Source organism: Peromyscus eremicus, chromosome X, assembly GCF_949786415.1.
Source record: "Peromyscus eremicus chromosome X, PerEre_H2_v1, whole genome shotgun sequence".
Taxonomy (NCBI): domain Eukaryota; kingdom Metazoa; phylum Chordata; class Mammalia; order Rodentia; family Cricetidae; genus Peromyscus; species Peromyscus eremicus.
The window spans coordinates 76638328-76651533 of NC_081439.1; positions in this window are offsets into that span (position 1 = coordinate 76638328).

The following is a 13206-nucleotide window of genomic DNA, read 5'->3' on the forward strand; positions in this document are numbered from 1 at the left end:
ACAGACCTCCAGGTCTCCATGGTTGGTACTGGGATTAAAGGAGTGTGTCACCATGCTTGGCTCTGTTCCCTAGTATGGCCTTGAACACACAGAGACCCTACCTGATAAGTGATCAAATTAAGGGTGTGTGCTGCCTGACTTCTTGTTTACTTAAAATGGCTGGCCTTTCCTCCTGATCTCCAGGCAAGCTTTATTAAAGCACAAATAAAATATCACCACATTTCAGCACAAATAAAACATTACCACAAGAAGAATTTTAAAAATTGGAAAAAAGATCAAGATGAGATTACCCTGGATTATCAAGATGGAAGTAGATTCAAACATAATGTGAAAAAGGCAGAGGAAGATTTGATGCACAGAGATGAAAAGTCATTGTGAGTGATACTGATAATTTATCTGCAACTATAATACTTCATATAGTGTCTTATAGTTTCTTCTCACATCTAATGATGGAATATATAGTGTAAGATCAAAACTATAAGTTTCATGTTTATGAAGTACAATGAACTTCACCAAAATAATGGATATATAACAAAAATTAGGTGTCAGGCACTGATGGTGCATGCTTTTAATCCCAGCACTTAGGAGGCAGAGCCAGGTGGATCTTTGTGAGTTTGAGGCCAGCCTGGTCTACAGAGCAAGATCCAGGACAGGTAACAAAACTATTCAGAGAAACCTTTTCTCAAAAGAAAAAAAGAAAAGAAAAGAAATAGGCATAAATATTATGTGTTACATATATAAGGCCCTATGTTCAATTCTAGCACTGCAAAAAAATTAATGTTATAAAATTGATTTAGATATTTATCTACCAAGGGTTTATGTGTAGGAATCATGGGCTCCTATTGTGATGATGTTAAAAGATGATGAGACCTTTGAGAAGTAGACCAAGTGGGCAGTAACTGCATCATTAAGGGTGCTGTCTTAGGAAGAATTAGGATAGTTATTGTATTCCTGAATTATTTCTCTTGCAAGGTGTTATAAAAGAGCAAAATTGATTGTTAACTCATTCTCTGGTTTCTGTCTCATCATGTGTCCTTTCCATCTTGCACATACTTCCACCATGATACCATCTACCACAAAGTGTGGACAGCAAAGAGTCCCCTTCTTGGAGCTGGCAAAATGCTAATTAGACTGATGCTTCACAAGTGTAAAGTAAATTCTTTGTAAGTACCCAGCTTAAGTTATTTCACTAAAGCAATGGAAAACATGCTAAACACATGAACACATGATATTCAGCGATAATTTAAGCAGAGTAAATACTGCAAATGAATTGCTTTAGTGTGTATGCTTCGTGTTTGTATCATAATTTAAAATTTAAGATTATTTTTGCCCTTCACTCCAAGATGTTTTGAAAGACTTCAGCTTGACCATTTATTCAGACTAGCATCTAAATTTAGATACCAAGCAGAAATATTGGCTGTTACTCAAGCAAACAAAAAATGTAGATGTAAATTATATCAACATTCTGTTTCACAAGATTCTTTAATCTTTTCCTGGGAAGTAGGATCAGGTACAGAAAAATTTTCCCATAGATATTTTAACACTTTAATTCTCAGTAAAATTGTCATTTGTCCAACACTTCAGAGTACCCGAACATGGTAAATACCAAAAAAGCAGTAACCAGAAAATAATTGTCTCTAAAAGTAGCTCTCATTTTTTTTATCACATCTTGCTTGGGTCCTTTTAGGGGTATGACCTTTCTCCTAAATGGATTTGTCTGATACTGTTCACTTATTCTTTTAAAAATATCTTCTAATATCATGACTGTGATTATTAGAATATTTTAAAATTTCAATCCAATATACATAAAGAGAAATGCTTTCATTTCCTTTGATTGCAATTTGTAAATAGCTGGCTACATCTCTGAAATTCATTATTGAAATTGCTACAGTTATTTTTATGTGATATGAATTTTTCCTATATTTCTCTGTGATGCCTATTAACACGGTATTATGGATCTATGCATTAATTCTATTTTTGTCATCAAGTCAATGTATAACTAGCCTGAGTATTTGGAAGCCTTTCAAGGGAAGCCACACATTCATCACAGTCAACTACACTCATTTCTCAAGAAACTGTCAAATATGTCATCAATGTAGTGTGTGGTAAATACAATAGAAGCAACTCTGTTTCTTGAGCTTATTTTTCTAGGCAAAGAGCTACCATGTAAGGTCAACTTTTTCATACTCAATTAATAAATAAAATAAAATAAAATCACAACTTGCTTTTGGAATTCACAGTAAACTACTCAATCTTCTCATGACCTATTTGATGGCATCACTTCAAGATAGATTGGAGTTTTCAATTCAGAAATTGGTTTCTATAATGCTGTCAAAAACTAACAAGTTTGTGCAAATGATTCTAAGAGGACTCTCACTGTGTGTTGATGTAACTGATACTGCCATTAACGTCTTTCCACTTATTCTGATCAGTTTGTTGGCATACTACAAGACAAATGCCCTTTATAGAAAAGATCAGAAAGCACATCAATACACATTTAATTTTTAACCTTTTTTCTTGGGATGATAGTAAATATAGTAGTAAAGTTTCTTGCCTAAATGGCTATTTTTTGCCAAGAAGAAGATAAACTCCATATAGTGTGTCTTCGATGCCCATCCTCCTCTCTGAAGTAAATTGGTGCTGCCAGGAGCAGACATGTCTCATTGTCCAGAAAGTCTAAATTTTTAAAACATTTTAAATGCCATATTCTGTAGGTCTTTGAAGTATTTGAAGATTACCTATCTATTTGAAATATATCTATGTATACCAAAAAGACTGAACTAACATGGCTACGAGTATGATTATCCTAGATGAGTAATTATTAATCTATTTCTTAATTATCCATTACAGTTTTAAATGAGCTGTACAAACATAATACCTTAAACAAGAGTAGAAATATACACACAGTGTAACAAAATTAACTTTAAATTTGTATCAATAGACTAAAATCTATACCAATGTAAAACATATTAAACAAGTTGTTGCTCTTTAAAAGTAGGTTCATTAATCTACCCTTTCATCCTATCATATCTAAACTATCCCCTTTTCTTCTTTAGAAAGACATTGCATTTATTTAATTAACCTGCTTTAAATAAAAATATAGGTTTTTCTTTGCCCCACACCAGAGGGCTCTTCTGATATGGGACACAAAAATCTCTTAACCTTTTCTTTTAGTAATATGCTTGGATTTAGAGAAGGAGTGAGCCATTTCCATCTCCAAAGTCAGCTTGGTATATTTGGGAATTTGGGCGTAGCTTCTCTTACTACTTCCTGCTGGAGGGGGGCACTGTATCTTATGGGGACACAAAGAAAATTTTAGGATTATGGAGTAGTCTATGAGGGTGTATCATCTGAGCCAATTGCCTTGAAATCGTTCTGGATGTTGGATCATCTGGGCCATGGTGTCATCAGAGACCTTTCAGGGGGTCTTGGCTGGTCAAACCTGATGTGTCTTAATCTGGAACAAATCCATAGCCTCTTGCTTTCTGTGGAAACAAAAGCAGAGCCTCCTTTCCAAAGCAGCATATCCTTACATCCAAATTTTGAAGTCAAAGTACCATTAAAATATACATATTTGTTCAACTCAACAGCTTTTATGATCAAATGTTTTTCTGCAGTTAAAAATCCCAAAGACAACACAATCCAGATTCTCTGTGTAATATCCATCTTTATGTGCCTTATTTTTTATACTACATTTACTGTCTCTTTAAAAACTTTATTTTTAAAAACTATTTCTTTATATAACTGTATATATTCCTTTTTCTCTCTCTTCCAAGACTACATACATTTTACACACATTGTAAAGCATTTAAAGTCTTGTTCCATCTGAATCTGTCTTATCATGAATCTATTGTTTTAAACTGCAGCATTTCTAAGACTGAAAGGGCCACTGTGGCTGCTGCCTCCGCCCACCTCAGCTTCTCAACATGGCAGTGGTACAGTTTACCGCCAGCTCTGGGTCTGGAACCATGTGTACCATCAAGTATCAGAAGCAATTCTATCAAAGCAGCGTGTAGCCCAGAAACCTTTTTTTTTTTTTTTTTTTTTTTTTTTGTATTAGCAAAGGCTAAATCCACCACACAGCAGCATAATGTGCTGCTTGAAGAGACCTCATTCTCGCCATACTTCAGGTCAAGCGGAATGCCACAAACCCACCATATAGTAGCTCAAGCATTCAAGCTGCAGGCTGAGGCTAACTTGAGAGAGACAATTAGGAAGCTGTTTTAGCTCCATTTTAGAATCCTCTTTCTCAGGTTTTAGGTGGAAACTCAAGACATTGGGCTATTTGTAGCTGGAGTTTTCTCTCCAGGTCCCGCCAATTCCCGGCAGTCTGACAGCCCACTTATAAACTAAACACACAGACGCTTATATTATTTAGAAACTGTATGGCCGTGGCAGGCTGCTTGCTAACTGTTTTTATATCTTAAATTAATCCATTTCTATTAATCTATAAGTTGCCACATGGCTCGTGGCTTACCAGTATCTTAACATCTGTTTCTCATAGAGGCAGCTGGCAGAGTCTCTCCCCTCAGCCTTCCACTTCCCAGATTCTCCTCTCTCCTTGTCTCACCTATACTTCCTGCCTAGCTACTGGCCAATCAGTGTTTTATTTATTAACCAATCAGAGCAACACATTTAACATACAGAACATCCCACAGCATAAATTAAAAAAAAAAAAAAAAAACTGTTCCACTCTGGAAATCAGTATGGCGGTTTCTCAGAAAATTGAGAATAAGTCTTCCTCAAGACCCAGCTATACCACTCTTGAGCATACAGCCAAGAAATGCTCAATCTTACCACAAGGACACATGCTCAACTATGTTCATATCAGCATTATTTGTAATAGCCAAAGTCTGGAAACAACCTAGATGCCCCTCAACTGAATAATGGATAAAGAAAATGTGGCACATATATACAATGGAGTACTACTCAGCAGTAAAAAACAATGACATTATGAAATTTGTAGGCAAATGGATGACACTAGAAAATATCATCTTGAGCAAGGTTACTCAGACTCAGAAGGACAAACATAGTATGTATTCACTCATAAGTAGATACTAAATGTGAGGGAAGGGATGGCCAGACTGCAACCCCCATCTCCAGAGGGTAGCTAACAGGGAATGACCCTAGGAGGGACGCATGAATGGCCCAGTGAAGGAGAAGTGGATGAGATCTACATGAGTGTACTGGGAGGGGGCACGGAGGGCAAGGAGTGGGGGATGTGAACATAGGGAAATGGGAGGGTCGAGCTAGAACAGGGACAGAGTGGGAGGGCAGGGAGGGAGATACCATAATAGATGAGGACATCATGGGAATAGGAAAAGGCAGGGTGCCAGGAAGGCTCTCAGGAATCCACAAGGATGACCTCACATGAGAGTGCTGGCAGTGGTCTACAGGGTGCCTGGACTGGTCTACTCTGGTGACCAGTCTAGTGAATACCCTAACTGCCATCATACCATCATAGAGCCTTTGTCCAGTGACTAATGGAGGCAGATGCGGAGATCCACAGCCAGGTGCCAGGCTGAGCTCCGGGAATCCAACTAATGAGAGAGAGGAGGGATTCTGCAGGCAGGGAATGTCGAGATCATGATGGAAGACATGCAGAGATGACCGGCTACACTGGTGGAAGCCCATGAATTGTACACTAGTGGCTGTGGAGCTCCCCATGGGATGGGACTAGGCCCTCTGGATACAGAAGACAGTTGTTTGGCTCGAACTGTTTGGGGGGCACCCAAACAGGGGGATCGGGATCCATCCCTGGTGCATGGGCAGGCTTCTGGGAATCCAGTGCCTATGGTGTGTTGTTTTGCACAGCCTTGGTGCAGTGGGGAGGGGCTTGGAACTGCATAGGCTCAGTGTGCCAGGGTCTGCTGACTCCCCATGGGACACTTTGATTTAGAGGATGTGGGCATGTGGGGTGGCTTGGGAGGGAGGAGATGGGACCTGTGGGTGGTATGTAGAGTGAGTAGAAATTTTATTAATAAAGAAAAATGAAAAAAATTAAATAAAAAACTGTTTAGCACACACACACGCACACACACGTGCGTGCGCACACACACACACACACACACACACACACAGACAGAAAATACTTGAAGAATTATTTCAAACATTTAATTACAACTGAGGTACAACTGAAGTCGGCAATCAAGTGATCAAATTAAGGCTTTTAAGCTTATACACCAGGGATATCAGTCAGGATACTTTCTCTCTTATTGTCTATTTTATTGCTTTTGGTCCTGAGAAATATCACCCATATTGAGAATCTTATATTCCATATTCCCTTTTCCAACCTAGCATTAACTTTTATTCTGTTCTTGCACAAATCACATATTCTTTTACTAAATGATAATTCTTCAAGGACATTGTTGGAATGGTGGGAAAAGGATGTTGACATACTTTGGTCACTATACTTGTTGTGATTGACATTGTGAACTTTTTTTTCTTAAATACTATGTATTTGGATATAGAACTGATGTAAAATGTGGGAATTCTCTGTGTCATTGACGATCTGTGGATGAGAATAGAAAATAAAATCTAGATAAAATACTAAGGTGCTTGAAATGACTGACTCAATGTGAAATTTATGAAAAATGCTAAGGTGGCAATTACAGATAAATGGAGTATTAAGGACAAAAGGAAGTAAAACCTGGATTTATTTCATCATTGTGTATGAGAAGCAATTGAGACTGTTATAGAGAAGAAAGCTTGGATTCACTGATCCCTGAATATTTGGTTTATAACTGGAACTAGTTTATAAAGCCCAGAAAGACAAGGGCACATGTAGTTGAAGTTTTGCAAAAAGAGGAAATCTAAAATGAAGGATTGAGAATAATTAAACTCTTTAGAAATAAGGAAAGCAAAAATAAGCTCTCTTATAAATTATAGTAATTAATCATCTTAAAAATAATAAAAAATGTTATTAGGCTTCATGACACAATACTTCTAGTTTTGTAAGAAAATGTGACAAAGAATACAGAAAAGTTTAACTTATTGACATTAAAACAATGTAATAAAGATATGTAATTGAAAATGGATGGCTGAGATCAGGTGCAAAAAAAAAAAGAAACTGTATTATAAAATTACCTAAAACATGTTTCTCCAAAATAGTAAAGCCAGGAGCAAATGAGAGAATTTACTAATGAAGTTAAAGGAAAAGTCACAAGCAATTTTAAGAAAGCAATAAAATCAACATGGGGCTACACAAATTCTAAATGTGGAAATATAAAAACAAAAATAATACAATTTAAATATTTTGGAAACTTATTAACTTGAACAAGTTATTGCTGAATAACACACAATCTATGAGGATATTATAGCATAAAACTAAACAATCATATATGGATAAAAATTAGTGGGGTTATCATGTCTCTAATTTGTTAAAAAAAAAAAGGAAAGGAAAAAGAAAAGACCTTTATAACTGTAAAAACTTAAAAGAATTAAAAGCTATGCCCTCAAAGCAAGAATTGCTGCTTTTGCTCCTATCCAGCTTGAATAAAGCTCCTGATTGACTTCATTATAGATCTATATTTACAAACCAGAATTCAGTACTGGCTTAATCCTTATGTTAACCTTTATATTCACCTCAAAGTATAAACAGTTTCTAGTACACTGGCAAGGTTGGCTTTCATTTTATGTCACTTAGTATACAGTTTTGCATATAAAAATTCCTTTAAATGTTCATGGATCAGTGAAAGAATGTTGGTCCCACTTCATGCATACAGGGAAAATTGTATGCTAGGTATCCCCCCACATACAAACACACATATTCCTTTATTTTAGCATGCCAAATAAAATAACGATGAGCCAAAATTGAAATGTTTAAAAGTTTTGAACTAACCTGTAATATACATATATGCACTGTTTTTTTCAAAGCTCCAGAGTCTTGGGATTAGTGCAAACTGGGCCCAATCTCCCAGCTTCAGCTAAATGTTCTATGCTACATGAGGTTCACTGACGTTCAGATGGTCCCAGAAATCATTCAACCAAAAAATTGAGCACACTAGTTATCAGAATACAACATTCTCAAGGACCAAAGAGCCAATGGCTACATCTTAGGATTTGATAACAAATTATACAACTCAGTGAATTTTTTATTTTACTTTAATTCCTAGGTTGTTTTTCTTTTAGACATTTAAAATAAATGAATATTCAGCTGTGTTCATTCTTGACAAAAGAGTTTTCTAAATTTAAAGCATTTAGGAAACATATATGACAGCTGATTTAAGTGTTGACCAAATGAGGACAAGGAGGCCACATTTGTTTGCAAAGGTTAAACAGCAAGGAGAAAAGACTCCAAGAGAAGTAATGAGGTGAAACTGCACAAGGACATTTCCAAAACAGCTTATATGTGTGTTTTGTGTGAAACAGTCTCTAAGAAGTCATAAAATCCTCATTGCTTAGTCATTTAAAAATCAGAGCATAGAAAGGCCAACTTAAGATGCTTAATTATGCCTCTGACTTTTTTCCTGCACAATTAATGGGAATCTTAGAGAAATCTAATGCTGGAAAATTCTCAAATTTGAACAAGAAACAAATTCAGTTCACCATAGGCATCATGAAAGTTATTGAAGCTACTCTTATTATTAGAATGTATTTTTAAGAATGTTTTAGTCATTAAAGAACATTGGTATTTTTGTAATTACAAAATGTACTGTTTGGGTGGGGGATGTAGCTCAATGGTAGTTTGAGTCTCAGCACATTCACTCCAAAATTGAAACAGCTAGTATTGTTTTATAGTTTGTTATTTGCTTACTCTGTTTTGCATAAATGTGCCTTGAGGAGTGTTAAACAAGGTAAATAACAGCTCAAACTTTGAAAACTATGTCTATTTTAAATATCTCTAGCTAATACAATAGAATTTTACATGATTTTGACATACTACTTTTCTTTCTTGTTTGTTTATAGTGGAGCAGATGTGCCCACTTAATCACTAAGTGACTCAGGTTGACTAGATTTATCAGGGTATTTTTTTGAAGTAGCAATAAATCACTTTACTGATGGCTCAATCAATTTTTGCCCATTTATGATGCCATTTTATCACCTACTTAATTTTCTAAATCAATCTTTATTTATAAAACCCTTGTCCTCTTTGCCTCTTCAGTGTCACCATAGAATGAAGCAAATTTTGATCCCTGTAGAGCAAGGAAAGAGCCAGAATCAGAAAGTAGATACAGGGCTCCCACAAATGGCAGAGATATCCCTTGGGTACAAGTGGGAGTAGGGAGAGCTGTATATCAAAATGGTCATAATATTATTTAGAGAAAAACATCTATTATAGTCTTTGATTACAAAGATGTATCATTTAAAAATATTAATAACACTGTGTTATTTGGTAATAGAATTTATTTTTTTATTTTTTTATTTTTTTGAGACAGTGTCTCTCTGTAGCCCTGCCTGTCCTGGAACTCCCTTTATAGACCAGGTTGGCCTCAAATTCAGAGATCTACCTACTTCTGCCTCCTGAGTGCTGGAACTAAGGTCTTGTACCACCACATCCAACTCTAATAATGGAATTTATATACTGCAGTTAGACTCATCTCTAAAATCCATGACTACTTCATAATTCATTTGATTTTCCTTTATGAAAAACCTCTTGCCTTCTGAAATGGTTTACCTTACTTCAGATATTTACTACTACATTTCAGTTGTTCTAAATTCAGAAATTCAAAACTAAATTTCTACAAATCCTTCAACTTTCCTCTTTTAAAACAGTGATAAATAATGTCTAGTACCTTTCTATTATGTTCATTGATTGCATTAAGTGTTTATTATACAACCAGCCACATGCCTGACACTGATTCTTGGCCTTTACTTTTCAATTTTTTAATGTCTTAGTTTAATGTTAAAATTTTATTTTATGTATATGAGCATTTTGCCTGCATGTATGTCTGTGCACAGTGTGATGCCAAGTTGAGCCAGAAGAGGAATTAGATCCCCTGAAATTGGAGTTACAGATGGTTATGAGCTGTCATGTGGGTGCTGCAACCCTTATCAAGGTCCTCTAAAAGAATAAAAAGTACTCTTAACTGCTTAAATATCTCTCCAGACTCACTTAATTTTAGTATACATATGAATGTGCCCCTCAATGCAGATTCAGATATAGTAAATCTATCTTACTAACAAAGTTTCAGGAATGCTAATCATATGACAAATATTACACTTCTAACAGAAGCTAGGAAAGCACCTTCAGAAACATAAAGGAAGTCATGTCTCAATAACATCATCCAAAAACAGTCTGAACTCTAGCTTTATCCACTACAGTCACAGAAGGTTTGTTGGAGTTTTAAATTTCAACAAAAGCTATAGAATCTAAAATGAGCCAACACAAAGTTAACAAAGAGTTAACACAAGTTAACCAGAAGAATTCATTCAACTAATAGTGCCAAAGTCAGAAAGAAAAATATGATACCAAAGACACTTTATATTGCATGCATGAACAGCTTCTTGCTATGCGTGACAATTCATTGCTAAGGTAGGGATTTTCAGATGCTTAAGTGAGAAAAAAGGAGCTTGGCTGAACTTAAAGACAATAAACACTTGTTGAAAAGCCACAAATCTCATTACATTATACTCTCAAGCTAAAAGGGACTCTCTCTTGTCATTCTCAGTAACAACTGTAATTTGGAAAAGATCTGCTATAAAACCCACTAAAAAAATTTCCCCAAGTCCACAGAATATACCAGAAAAAGGCAAAACAGGCTTCTTATAGCAAACAGGGGAAATTGGGAGCATCACCTCCTCCTATTCTTGGCCTCCCAAAACAGTCTCTGGAGACATCTGGATGTAAAGTGAAAGGAATTAAACGTACAAAAAGGAATTTCACTCAAGAAGAGAGAAACACACGCACGCGCGCGCGCACACACACACACACACACACACACACACTTCTGTGGATTTACATTTATTTTTATTCAAATGTAGACCTAATTGAATATTCATTTGCATCATTTCATCATAAATGCCATTTAAGGAGCTACTGTTAACTTTCTAATTATGCTCTTGTGCTAGTTTGTGTTATATAAAATGACCTGGCTTTCTGTCAGTAATCACAGCAGTGGAAAATAAGGTATATATTATCTTTTTTTTATAATTATAAAAATCTACAGTTCTCTACTCTTCGAAAGAAATACTTGTTTACTCTAGGCTAATTGCAGGCTCATTACCTTGTTCCTTTTCCAAAGCTTCTTCTCAGACCACCAGTCTATCATTTAACTTTCATCTCTATTTCCATCTTTGTGTATTACAGGGCATATGCCATTTGTCTTGGGGAAAATCAGAAGCATGTAGATGATGCCAAGAATTTTAGTATCATCATTTTCTATAATATATGCAGCTAAACTGAAATAAGTCTGCTGTATTTTCTGATTGCCTCAATTTAAGGTAATTTGGGTTGAACTGTGAGTCACAAGTTGTTGAAAACTAATCAATATACTGCTTAGTTTCAAACAAAAATTTAAAACAAAGCCATTCATGATAAATAAGTGAGATAAAAAAGACTAAGATTTCTACTGCATATTATTTTAATTTAAATGATCCTTTGGGATTGATTTGCAGGTGGTAATGACTTGCAAATTAAGTTGTCAAAAACTGCTGCTATGACCCAGTGACCAAGCTTTTGCAGAGCTTACAATGAACACTGTGCAGTTTGAGGCCTCAGACGTTATTACATATGTCCAGGGTAAGAAGGCTTTTTGCATCCTGCCCAAAGAACAGCACTAATGAATACTGTCAGTCTACTACTTAGTAGTTAGAGAACAAGAGGTTAACTTATCTGCCTCAACATTAATTGACTGGTTGAAAGGCTTGACCAGGGGATTAGCTCTTCCCTTTACAGTGACTCCTCAGTAGAACAGATTACTTCCTTTTAACACTAACTACAGGTAACACCACTCTGTTAAAATATAGCCCTATAGAAAAGTTTAATTTACATCGAATGTTGAACTCTGGGGTCAATGAATTGTCTTTCAATTTCAAATAGGAGGGTCATTCAGCCACACATGTATAAGATGATTCAATTAAGTCAAGACTATCCAAACAGTTTTAAAAGGATATATTTAGGGGTAGGAGGGACCGCTCTGCAGTTAATAGCTTGTACTGACCATGCACTAGACCCAAGTTCAGTTCCCAGCACACAGAACTGTGTCTAACTTAAGCTCCACGGGATCCAATGCCTTCTTCTTATCTCAACAGTCACTGCACACAACCACACACACACACACACACACACACACACACACACACACACACCCACATACACACACATACACACATACCTCCCACACACACACATACAAACTGTAAAAAATAAGACATATTTCAATCTAGAGCAATTTCCCATGTGATTACTAGTAGCTTCTGTACCGGCTCTCTTACATTCAACTTAAAAAATAACTTCAACCTAAGTATTGTCATAGCCTTCACCTACAGACTTTTTTCCAAATGCATAAGAAACATAAATTTAGCATCTGTTTGTTTCACCTTTAAGATTGCTATACTATTCTAGCTATACTTAATTGTAAATATTCATATATGGAAGGAACTAGAGGCAGTGAGGAAAAGGAAAGGGACAGGGGAATCATTGCACATAGTTTTATGTGTTTTTGCCTAATTTAATAAAATTAAATTATAACTATTCCTCCATTTCCAGGTGATTTCCAATGTATACAGCCAGGAAATAGTAATCTTGGCCAAATTATATCAATTAATATTAATCATGGCCAAATCTAAGTGTTCTATTCAGTTCAATCATAACCCCCTTTGGATATGCTTAAAAAAAAAACTCAACAAGTCTGTTGTGAGTATGGTTATTTTAACAAATTTTCTGCTCACCTTTCTGTGTTTACAAGCAGTTTATAAGTTCTAGTTTATGGACATTGTTCCTGGACTATGTTTTATATTCTTGCCAAGACAAACCTATATCTTATCTTTGTGCCTTACTGAATCCAGTACACACGGCATGTTTTTAGGAACTGTTGAATATCTTCAAAGCCTTTGATATTTTAAGCTTCCTTCTAGTATCTTAATCTCCCAGTTGTATCTAACCAGAAATAAATTCTCCTCCTCCTGACATCATCAGTTTTCATTCCCCAAAGACACTTATTGCTTTGAATGTAGTATTGTAAATACTTTTGCATTTCTCAATACTTTTAAATATAGCATATATTCTTTGAGGCAGTATTGTTCATATTAGCATAATAACCAACA